Below are 12,661 nucleotides of genomic sequence, written 5' to 3'. Positions count from 1 at the left end.
CTAAATAAACCTTCAAGGGCTAAGTGGTGGAGTTTCAGATAAAACCAGGTACATTATCAGGTGCGTCCATGACAAACGAGGTGTTTGTAGAAATAAAAAAAACGAAATTACTATATGGTTTTACGTGCCAAAACCACTTTTTGATTAAGAGGCACGCCGTAGGGGGTACTTCGGAAATTTCGACCACCAGGGGTTCTTTAGCGTGCACCTAAATCTAAGTACAAAGGCGTTTTTGCATTTCGCCCCACCATAGAAATGCTACCGCCATGGCCAGGATTTGATCCCGCGCCCTCCATGCGTAGCAGCCCAACACCATAGCCACTAAGCAACCACGGCGGGTCAAAACAAAAAAAAGAAAGAAACAAAGAAAGAAGGAAATATTACAGAATGTAATAATTAAAAAAAAGAAAAAATCACGTTGTTGTTGGCAATGAAACTCCAGGTGCCTTGCTATGTCTCCTTCACATGTGCAGTGAAAGTTAACTACATATTTATGCCTAAGGAGAGGCTTCCGAAGGGAAAAAAAGCTAACCGTATCGTGATGCCAATTTTCTAACAGAGAGGTTAGTGCCATTTTACGTAGCCACTGAAACGGTGATCAATTGCACCAATCCTTGCACCAATGAAACGAAAAAAAAAACAGTAACAAGGTAACGGAGCGTTTGCCAGCCGAGAGAATTGAGTTAATATTTTGGGCCTTTGCAGCGTGTTGCCAAAAATATTACAGGGATTTCGTCCGACCCATTGAAAGATCACAGAGAGTGGACAACCAGATATGGATAACCGTGATAAGGTGCTCTCTACACATCTTGGCGGGGCACGCCACGGGAAGTCAAGCATGGCTCGTATGTGCGAGCACGCGGCGTCACCAGACAATAGTGCAGTGGATGCTTTTTATGTGTTTGCATCAGTAGCATCGAGACAACAGCAGCGTGCAAACTGCAGTGTTCCGAGGCTCTAAAATGACACATTGGAACCTTCACGCGTCTCTTAGGGAACCCATAACACCTGCAGAATCTCTTAAAAGGGCCTACTCCTGGCTCCATTGCAAATTTTGGTTACACATTGAAAGTTGTGAAATTGCGTCTGAGCAGCATATTACCGTAATAATTTTTCTAATCGGCTCGACATTGGTGGAGATAGAAGAAATCAACTTTGCTTCTACCATGAGCAGCGTCACTGTCAACGGGGACACTCTCTCCCTGTGCCTCGACTGTCATCCACAAGCGGTGTTCCTTCCCTGCCTTCTACCATACTGGAGCCGAGGACCGAGAGGATGTTTCTTCGGCGAGCCCCGTTCCATCTTAAGTCCCTAGATTGTTTTAGAGCGCAGCTCTTTGGCGTCCGTTCCTGGGTGTCGCGTCGTCGTCGGCGTTGTCGTCGGCGTTGTCGTCGGCCTCGTAACCAGCTCCGCCCCCCTTTCATCCCCCCAGCGCTAGCAGCGACCGACTGATACCGCTGGATGCCGCTGACGCCGCTAGAGAGTCAAGATAACGTGACTGCATAGAACACCGTCGCCGCCATGCAGAAAGAGTATCAGTCAAAGGCATCAGTCAGTCGCTGCTATCTCTTCCCTCCTCCCTTTATCGTGTTGTCCGCTTGCTGCGCGCGCTTCTGCCCCCATCGTTTGCCGCTGGGTGTACACGCCGCCCCCCTGCGCTTCCGCTTACTGCTGGTTGCTCTCGACGGCGGCGATGAGCCTCCGCTTCGGCGGCGCGAACTGCAGGGTCTTCTCGGCGGCGGCGATGAGCTTCTGCTTCAGCCTCGCTTACTGCTGGTTGCTCTCGACGGCGGCAATGAGCCTCCGCTTCGGCGGCGCGAACGGCAGGGTCTTCTCGGCGGCGGCGCTTAGCCTCTGCTTCCCCCACGGCTGTGACAACCTCGCGAGGCACTTGTATAGATCTCGTCTTTGAGAATCAAGCATTGGTGTACCAAGTCGAACATATATCAGTCTATTTCTCCGACCACAAAGCTTCCTTCATGACTGTCAAGAACTGTTAGTGGAGTCTTTGTTAAAGGAATACGTGTGAAAAATAAAAAAAAAATTCTGTGACAGCGCATACATGTGTTGCTCGATTTCTTTGCCTCAATCTATCCAAAAGGTGAAACAGCTTATTTGCTGCGCTCAAATTTCGCATTAGGAAGTAACGTAATCGTCGGTAACTTTTTTTTTAAAAAGCTCATAAAGGCACTTTAGTTCCATCGTTTTTCTTTTTTTTTCTTCGGCGCAGTGTATTATAGCGGCGGCGTTACGGCTTCCGCGCGGACTTAGGTCACGCGTCATGGCGAGTGTCGTAGGTTGCAATGCGTTTTGCGTAACGGCATTTGTGCGTGTGACCTTGGCTGTGGTTGATAGGGGACATTTCTCGAGAGAGAGAGAGAGAGACAGAGAGAGAGAGGGCGTGGCGTGGCTTTTGGTTGGAAATTTCAGTGGTTTTCTGGGGGGCGCGCAGAACTGCTGTACCTTGCAGGCACGACCGTCAGCGCGGGATGTACACGTTGCACTTCTCTGCTTAAAATTTCCAAACCTGTTAAGATGGCCTTTAAGAAACCCCCGAAATTTTAATATGCACTATTGAAGACATCTAGCTACTACACGCACGAAACCTTTATTGAGAGTTCGCCAGTGACTATGTTTTATTCCTTTGGTCAGAATTTGCTCAGATTACTGCTCAAATATTTGCGACACAATTAACGCAATGTTTTTTCGTCACCTCAGTTAAGTTGGGGGGACGCGTATTTTTTTCTTTCTTTCTTTTTTTCGCACTCACCAATTGTGCATGCGCTATTACTTCCGCTGTGTGCTCGCTTGTTTCACGTAGGGAGTCGGGCTCTCAGAAGCGGGCATGCATGCGTTCTCTATGGAGCACAGCAGGCGTTGATAGCCGTACGCTAGCTGGAGTCTACTTTCTACGTAAACCCAGCGAGGATGAAGAATACAGAATACGCACAAGATATGAAGTGGAAAGGAAATGTGTGAGCGAACACCCCCTCATTTTATGAGCCATACATTCTTTGATGTAAGGGTTTGAGTTTACAGGCTCTCATACTTAGTCATTACCAGACATTTATTCATCGTGTACGCCTATGATTAAGCGCCTGAAGAACAATATAGGTGCGCTTTCCAAGGATTTATTAAAAGAGGCACTTGTGGGCCTATGGAGTCTCGTTTGCCGTCTCCAGACTTTATAGTTTTTACTATCTTCATTGTTCCTTGTTTGTCGTGCTATAAAAAAGTGTTGCAATGGTTTATTTCTGCTTTTAAGGTTGAATTCGCTATTTTCATTCCTCAGGTGACTGCTGTGCCACCCTTTCCGTACATCGGGGCATACATTGCCACTGGGTCATAATCGATACATCCCTGCCACGCTAATGTTTCTCATAACGTCGTGGAGAATGCTGGTGAGTTACACGTTTGTGCTTAATGCGAAAAAAAAAACTGGTGGATGTTGCCTGCTTACTAAAGCTCTACCCCAATTTCCTTCGTGCGCATACCACCATTTGCCTGCTTTTTCACCGCAGCCCTGAGGCGCCCGTTCCTGCGTTGAGCGTCGTCGTGCCTCGGCATCCCTCGTCCTACCTCGGCGTAACGGAGAGAACGAGCAAAGCGAAGGACGAAGGAGCGAACGCGGAGCGCAGCGGGGGGTGAAAGACTGCGAGGAAGCCACCTTGAAGTTTCACCAGATGGCGCTCACTAACGCGCATCCGTGGCAGCGGCGGCGCCGTCCAGATAAAAAAAGAACCAGAAAAATCGCCTTCGCGCATGGCGTTCGCGGCAAGCGTTTCCCGCGAAACATTACGGCTGCATATTCTGCAGTTGCCGGGAAGTGGCAACTGTGTGGCCGCTATATATATAGCTCCGCGCGTCGCGGATCTGCCAGTCGGTGTGGTGATCGGTGCGATGCATTAATATATCGCGACATCAAAACACGTATAGAGCGGCGAACAAGTTTCGCATTGGGCAGTATCGTAATCGTCGGTGAAATTTTTGCTTGAATCAACACGGACGACAATATCTGGCATTAATCTTTACTTTGCTAAACGTACTGTGCATATTCAGTCAATGTGATGTGCACCCTGCAGTATGCTGCACATTTGAACTTGTAGTAGAGCATTTTGAGTGGTCTCTTGAAAGGGGCAGAAGATAATGGTGGCACCGTAAATACGGCACTAAATAATCATAAAGAAAAACCCCATTGTCCAGAACCTCTTATTTCTTCTCAATGCGCAAATAACGCTCTTCTGATTGGCATATACCACTAAATTACCGAGAAAGCGAACCTTCTATTCACATGGAAATTGGATTGCCCTTTTTTCAGCCAATACGACTGTATCGTTGTTAAAACAAATGAAATTCGTGACATGAAAACACATTTTGGATATGTGAAAGATACTTGAAGTAATAATGCCGCGTGATATACTTTTTACGTCATATATCACCGTTCTAAAGGATTATCTGAGCAAATTTATTCGGGCATATCGTGTATTTTTTCATGCCGTTATCGCAATTTCTTGGTGCGTCTTCAATTTCACGATTTCAGTTTCTTGATGAACATCCCCTGTCGTATACGTTGGTTATGTTTAAGTTTGTGCGTCAAGTGCAGTTAGCGGCCAGCCCAGAGTGACTACAGCGCCGACAGTGTGGTCCCCTTGTCGAGGAAGCACTATTTCAGTTTCAGCGCGCAAGTTCGCCTTGTAATTCGTTTGTTATATTGTTTATTCACTATTTTTGGCAGTGCTTCTGCCTATTCCACCTCGCTAAAGTGTGACGATCTCCGAGCACTAAACTTATTGTTGCAGTCGATGCACAGAGTTTCTCACCTACTAGAACCTGCGTCAAAATTTCGCCTCGATGACACTGCCAACTGCATGATGTAAACTGATACGTCCCTGTCTTTATGGACAATGCTGTCCTCGGTACCAATGTACTTGTCCCATCGAGCCGTGTAATGAGGCGGCACTTTCAAGGAAGATGCCATCGCACGCTTGAATGGCGCAGACTCAGGCCAGCCAGCAGTGCCGATCATTGTTGAGGTCAGGGTGCCAGCGCGACGCACATGGTATCTTGACGCGCTTAAACGCTGAGCCCCGAAAGCACGACTATACGGTGTAACATTCGGCGGCCAAGTGGCTATCCGCCATCGCCAATGCATCACCAAAGAGAATGTTCTGACAGTAATGGTAGGCAGCCATTCAGGTCATCAAGCTTGTTTCGCCTATTTTGCTTACTATCGAGTGTGATTTTCTTGAATTTATCTTGTATACGACGCTTCTTTCATAATGGACTTGATATCTTTATTTGCAGACCTTCCCAACCACACAAACGTCTTGTTGTATTGTTCTCTACTTTGTCGCTCCACAAATACATGCATACATCATATTTGAATGGCGCCTGGACATCCCCAGTTGAAAGAAAGAAAACACTGCGACCTGGCCTAGATCCATAGAGGTGGTGGAAATCCATGGGTGTGTGATGATTCATGATGACCTCTTAATTCATCTCAAACACCGTCATAAATTTTGTATGGTAACTTCAGAGAAAATGTAAACAAGGGGCCCTATAACGTAAAACTATTCCAATATGTTTCTATTCCAATCTCCTGACGTCAAATTTGCGTAACCACCGACGCAAGCACCGGGCGGTCACCCGCAGGGCTGTCTGAACAGACCAATCAAACACTATCCTCGTTCATAGGAAGTCACTTTTGTTTGCTTGAAAAACGAATAACATTGCCTACGCTGAGCGGCTTGTCGTATCTAATTGGCTGACAAGAGGAGAGGAGAACGCTCAAGTGGAGAGGAATTCGCTGGGGCAGAGCCAGTGCACTGAAAATCAATAACCAGCTGAAGAGGGTCGTGGCGGCGTCTGCGATTGGTCGGTTTTCGCTTACTCAGCTCGTGCTGGCTGGTCGAAAATCGCGGTGGCATGCAACGGAAGCTTAAGAATGACGCTAAAACTGACCCTCAGCAAAAAAAGAGTTGGCAGAATGAGATGGTAAGCGTGCCGAAAGTGCTAGAAAACGTTACACGGCCACGCAAGAACTTTTATTATACGCAAATACGCCCATGCTCTCCGGCGGGTGCGAGTAGCCAGCGTCTCAGCGATCGGCGGCAGCCATCTTTTATTCCTTTCGGAACGGGGCAGCCTGCGGCTATTCCGAAGAAAATTCAATTTTGTTCGGCATATTAATGCACCTTTATCGCGTACACGTCACTTTGACGCGGTGAGTTTGTGCGGTTTTGTGACGTCGCGTGACAGGCAGGTGAAGTGGGTGCAGCCCGAAAACTTTTTACCAATAGCCGAGGGCTAATGGCGAAGAGGGGTCGAATCAGAAATAACTGTTTTCCTTTTTCTTTCAGATCATGCATAATCAGTGTGTACACATCATATAAGATGGGGAGGTATCGCGGTTTTTGTGACGTCGCGTGACAGACAGGTGAAGCGGGGGTGGTCGAAAAAAGTTTTTGACCAATTGTGGAGAGCTGATAGCAGAATTGGAATTGAAAAGTTTGGAATAATTTCGCGTTATAGCGCCCAAGGAATCGACGCCGGTCTTTGCTGACAATGTGCACTAACTATGAATTGAAGGCTCACACTCGTTTCTAAGTGCACTTTTCCAAGTTGCGGACGGAATACATTCCTATTTGATGTGATCTGGACTCATTGATGTTATTATTGATTGTTGCGCAGCATCTGATCGCTGCAACTACGCTCTAGCACTTCGTCCAACTGTGCTTTTGTTGGCTTCCTCAGCGATAGTCGAGGCATTGGCGAGGGCCTCGATCATCGCAAATTTAATGCCAGGAAGTAATGTGTAGGATGGAGTATTTGTAGCTTCCTTCTTCCCAAGTTCGCGTGCCGTGTGGCGCCTGTGGTTTAACGGATGTTCCAACACCACACGTACCAGCCTTCGGCAACACGCTACAGTAATCCAGGGGCGCTATAACGTAAAACTATTCCAAACTTTTCTATTCCATTTCTGCTATCATCCCTCCGCGATTGGTCAAAAACTTTTTTGGACCAACGCCACTTCACCTGTCTGTCACGCGACGTCACGAAAACCGCGATACCTCTCCATCTGATATGATGAGTACACACTGATTATGCATGATTCGACCGAGGAGAGAAAAACAGTTAATTCTGATTCGACGCCTTTTCGCAATTACCCCCCCGCTAGTGGTAAAAAGTTTTCGGGCTGCACCCACTTTACCTGCCTGTCACGCGACGTCACAAAACCGCGAAAACTCACCGCGTCAAAGTGACGTGTACGCATTAAAGATGCATTATTATGCCGAACAAAACTGAATTTTCTTCTGAATAGGTGCAGGCTGCCCCGTTACGAAAGGAATAAAAGATGGCTGCCACTGATCGCTCAGGCGCTGGCTATTCGCACCTGCCGGAGAGCATGGGTTAATTTGCGTGTAATAAAACTTCTTGCGTGGCCGTGTAACGTTTTTGAGCACTTTCGGCACGTTTACGACCTCGTTCTGCCAACTCTTCTTTGCTGAGGATCCGTTTTAGCGTCATTCTCAACGTTCCGTTGCATACAGCTGCGATTTTTGACCAGCTATCGCAGGCAAAGTAAGGGAAAGTGGACCAATCGCAGAAACTGGGACCACCCTCTTCATCCGGTTATCGATTTTCAGTGCACTGGCTCTGCCCCATCGAATCCCACTCCACTTGAGCGTTCTCCTCGCCTCTTGTCAGCCAATTCGATACGACAAGCCGCTCAGTGTTGGCAATGTTATTCGTTTTTCAAGCAACCAAAAGTGACCTCCTATGAACGGGGAGAGCGTTTGATTGGTCTGTTCAGACAACCCCGTGGGTGACCGCCAGGTGCTTGCGTTGGTGGCTACGTAAATTTGACGTCAGGAGATTGGAATAAAAATATATTGGAATAGTTTTACGTTATAGGGCGCCAGCACTGTTTTTTATACAATACGTCGATGTTTTTAATATTTATCTTGAACATTGCAGAGAGAAGCTCACACAAATTTTTGATCGACTTACCAACGTAAGGCAATGTTGCGACACAAAAGCGGAATCTCAGGTATATTAGAGCGCCTATAGAGAAGAAAAAATACGAAAAAAACTACACACGCCACAAACACTACCGAAGACATTTAATTGAAATGTGATCTTACATACTGACCAATAGTGAGCGCTGTAATTAGAAACTGCACATAGATATAAAAGTTTCAAGGCGCAAGCGCATCAGGGTTTTTTTTTTCTGTTTTCTTCAAAAAAATTATGAAAACATAAACCTCGAGGCTGCGCGATCGCCAGCAATATGTAGACGCCAGACACTAAAGACAGCAAACTACATTGATACATAATATTAGTCGTAAGCAAAGTAAACAGAATGAAGATAGTCGCAAGTGCAAACACAGCACGAAAGTTTGAAACTGCTCGAGCTAATTTGACGAGTTGCAACGTTTGCAAAACGCGCACCATCCCCGAGGCAGAACTCATGATAACTTCGCGCATGCAGCCCTGTACGCCGTGTAGTCGGCTTCGTAAGCCCTGGTGGAAGCATCTGCAGGTGTCTTGTATAAGCACGGTCTACTCTTGTGGCCAATCTAGAAGCTTGCTCTTCCACCTCAACCGGAAGAGATTTGAGTCGCCTTGTAGTATGGACCCGGTGCGTTCTGATTGTTTCTGATTTGAGTCGACGATAATGGATAAGCTGAATACATTTTTGATAGTTCAAATCAAGAGCTTGCTGCTGAATAAGCTCGATAAAACAGCTGAAAACTCCCGCTTTGTTGAGTGTGAGATAGGGCTCAGTGTTTAGTATGCGCACTCCGATTAGTTTGCTAGTAACTCCTTCAATGAGCTAATCATAAACCAGAACATCTTGAGCTTCGCTGCAATTACTGGGATCGCTCCTAGGTGTAACGCCTTAGAAAAATAATTTTCCCATTAATGGTAGTCCCCTGGTACCATATGACACGGCCGACACATGGCTGAATAACTTAACGGTCATGTCAAGCGTGCCTTGTCTTTGCTTTGCCTTGTACCGTTTGATATACTCGTGCTCACCTGCTCTCCACACCAACGCACCATAAAACTCTCGCTATATGCTCGAAATCCCACATGTAACGCCGGAAGAAGTAAAGAAAGCCTTGGGAGATATGCAAAGGGGGAAGGCAGCTGGGGAGGATCAGGTAACAGCAGATTTGTCGAAGGATGGTGGGCAGATTGTTCTAGAGAAACTGGCCACCCTGTATACGCAATGCCTTATGACCTGGAGCGTACCGGAATCTTGGAAGAACGGTAACATAATCCTAATCCATAAGAAAGGGGACGCTAAAGACTTGAAAAACTATAGACCGATCAGCCTACTGTCCGTTTCCTACAAAGTATTTAATAAGGCAATCGCAAATAGAATCAGGAACACCTTAGACTTCTGTCAACCAAAGGACCAGGCAGGATTCCGTAAAAGCTACTCAACAATAGACCATATTCACACTATCAATCAGGTGATAGAGAAATGTGCGGAATATAACCAACCCTTCTATATAGCTTTCATTGATTACGATAAAACGTTTGATTCAGTCGAAATCAGAGCAGTCACGCAGGCGTTACGGAATCAGGGTGTCGACGAGCCGTATGTAAAAATATTGAAAGATATCTATAGCGGCTGCACAGCCACCGTAGTCCTCCATAAAGAAAGCAACAAAATCCCAATAAAGAAGGGCGTCCGGCAGGGAGACACGATCTCTCGAATCCTATTCACAGCATGTTTACAGGAGGTATTCAGAGACCTGGATCGGGAAGAATTCGGCGTAAGAATTAATGAAGAATACCTTCGTAATTGCGATTCGCTGATGATATTGCCTTGCTTAGTAACTCAGGGGACCGATTGCAATGCATGCTCACTGACCTGAAGAGGCAAAGCGGAAGAGTGGGTCTAAAAATTAATCTGCAGAAAACTAAAGTAATGTTTAACAGTCTCGGAAGAGAAGAGCAATCTACAATAGGTAGCGAGGAACTGGAAGTGATAAGGGAATACATCTACTTAGGGCACGTAGTGACGGCGGATCCGGATCATGAGACGGAAATAATCAGAAGAATAAGAATGGGCTGGGGTGCATTTGGCAGGCATTCTCAGATCATGAACAGCAGGTTGTCAGTATCCCTCAAGAGAAAAGTATATAACAGCTGTGTCTTACCAGTACTCACGTACGGCGCAGAAACCTGGAGGCTTACGAAAAAGGTTCTACTGAAATTGATAACGACGCAATGAGCTATCGAAAAAAGAATGATGGGTGTAACGTTAAGGGATAAGAAAAGAGCCGATTTGGTGCGGGAACAAACGCGAGTTAATGACAGCTTAGTTATAATCAAGAAAAAGAAATGTGCATGGCCAGGACATGTAATGAGGAGGGAAGATAACCAATGGTCATTAAAGATTACGGACTGGATTCCAAGTGAAGGGAAGCGTAGCAGGGGGCGGCAGAAAGTTAGGTGGGCGGATGAGATTAAGAAGTTTGCAGGGACAACATGGCCACAATTAGTACAGGACCGGAGGAGTAGATTTTATTGAAGAGAAAGGAGGAGAGGTCGGCCTGGAGAACGTGTCTCTAGCCTGCTACTCCTCACTGGGGAAAGGGGAAGTGGGAAATACAGGGAAAGGTAGGTGGCGGGTGACTATGCTATGGTACAATGAGACACTGTATGCACGTTGTCCAATATGCGGACGCGCACTGCAGGTGCAATACACGCAAGAGTAATCTTGTCCACGCAAAAAGTAATCTTAAGGGGCACAAAAATTTATTGCGCAAAGGTAGTTGGAGAAGTATGGGAGAGGCCTTTGCCCTGCAGTGGGCGTAACCAGGCTGCTACTGCTACTGCTCCTGCTGCTGCTGCTGCTGCTGATGATGATGATGAAGTGCAAATACGCCTGTAGTCCGCGCATTGGGGAATCGATAAAGGTCCCGTGGTGGTATAAAACAATGCGGAGCCCCCCAGTACGGTGTGCTTCATAAATCAAATCGCGGTTTTGGCACGTGAAACCCCAGGATTAGCACACAATTCATAACTGTTGCTTCCAGAAATCCAGGTTACAGGAACGATACCTTGGGGATTTTAGAGTACCATGCTCATGCATGTGAAAATTAAAGCGATATATGATAAAGTTCTCAGTAAGGAATACTCCTAGGGGATCCAAAATAACGTGCAAAACACTATCGGTCAAGATTTACGCATAACCGAAACGGTTGTCAGTGAATTTTCACTTCTATTGCCATCCTGAATGGATGATCTTCGACGCCAGTTTTCGTGCTCATATTTCATAAGTGTTGCTAACAAATACCCTGCAGCGTTGGTGTCCAATCCATGCGACGTTCGCCAGAGGTTTCGGGTTTATAGTTTAGAGTGATTCTAAGTTCCATTTGTTGCCTCTTCCGTTCTAAAAGTGGATGCGATAAAAATAACATACACAGGCAAAGCTGCTGCAATTGAGTAACTTAACTTCAGAAAGCTCAAAGAAATAAAAGCCTCAGAAGCCTAGGAATCGTTCAGAAAAACCTGAGCTAATCTTCATCTTCTTCTAATCATCATTACGTATGCGAGAACAGCGCGAGCGTCACGAAGAGAGCGAGCCTGCCGTCGCGCCATTGGCCCAAGCACTGCCGCCCGTGTTCCACGCTCGTCGGTGCCTGCAAAGCAACGCCTTTCGGTAAGGAACAACATTTTCCATTCGGAATTCTTTGGCGGTGGACCAACAGACTGTATGCCAGCAGCCTCAGCTGGATTATCGCGCGCCGGACTCACTTTTACGAGTATACCGCAGCGGAGAAGGCTTAATACTAATGTGCGCTATTAAAGCCTTTGTAAGTGAACGCAGTGGGATTAAGGCTGGGTATCGACTTGGAAAGACTAACGCAACTAACGGAAAACCTTTCATTCGTTAAATTATCGATTATTTGCATTTCATGGAGTTATGTTCGCGAGCAAAGTAAATAAGCAGCACTGGGAATTTATGTACGTAAACCTGGCAGGAAAAGTAAGCCATGTCATTTGAATATTCCCCTGTCAGTCGGAATTTGCGCGATTAGACGTGTCAAGCGGATCTAGCTCATTGCGACCAAATTGAAGTTCCAGCTGCGGAAACATCAGGAGTTTGTTAGCCTTATGTAGCAGTAAATTTACGAGCAGTTCCTTTCCCTATTAACAGTATAGTGTAATAAAGCTGTACTAAACATGTGCTCGCATGGAGCCGCTCGTAAGTGCAGTAATGTCGTGGTTTTGGAGAGTCGGTAGACTGCCTTTGGTCAGTATAGTATATTATAGAAGCAAGCTCAGACAGACGAAGAACCTGATTGCTAATGTTGAAATACATCCTAGGGCTTTACGAGCCAAAGCGACGATAAGAGTATGAAGCACGCTATTGTATTGATTTCCCCCACCTGTGCTTCTTTAACCTGCATGTCATGCACGGCACATGGGTTTTCTAGAATTTCGCCCTCATCAAAATGCCGCAGTTGTGGCGGGGATTTGTTGCCGCGTCTTCGGGCTTAGCAGCGCAACGCCATAGTCAGTACGCCACCACAGCGGGTGTGAATTGGTAGTTCTCCATTTTTCCTCTTCTCATATGCAAGGTGTCCAAGCTTCCCTTAGCCGAGCGGTTAAATAAAGCAGTGCCCCAATATGCAT

Source organism: Dermacentor variabilis, chromosome 1 (assembly GCF_050947875.1).
Source record: "Dermacentor variabilis isolate Ectoservices chromosome 1, ASM5094787v1, whole genome shotgun sequence".
NCBI classification, from domain to species: domain Eukaryota; kingdom Metazoa; phylum Arthropoda; class Arachnida; order Ixodida; family Ixodidae; genus Dermacentor; species Dermacentor variabilis.
The sequence above is the reverse complement of the archived record's forward strand: the minus strand, read 5'-3'. Positions refer to the sequence as shown.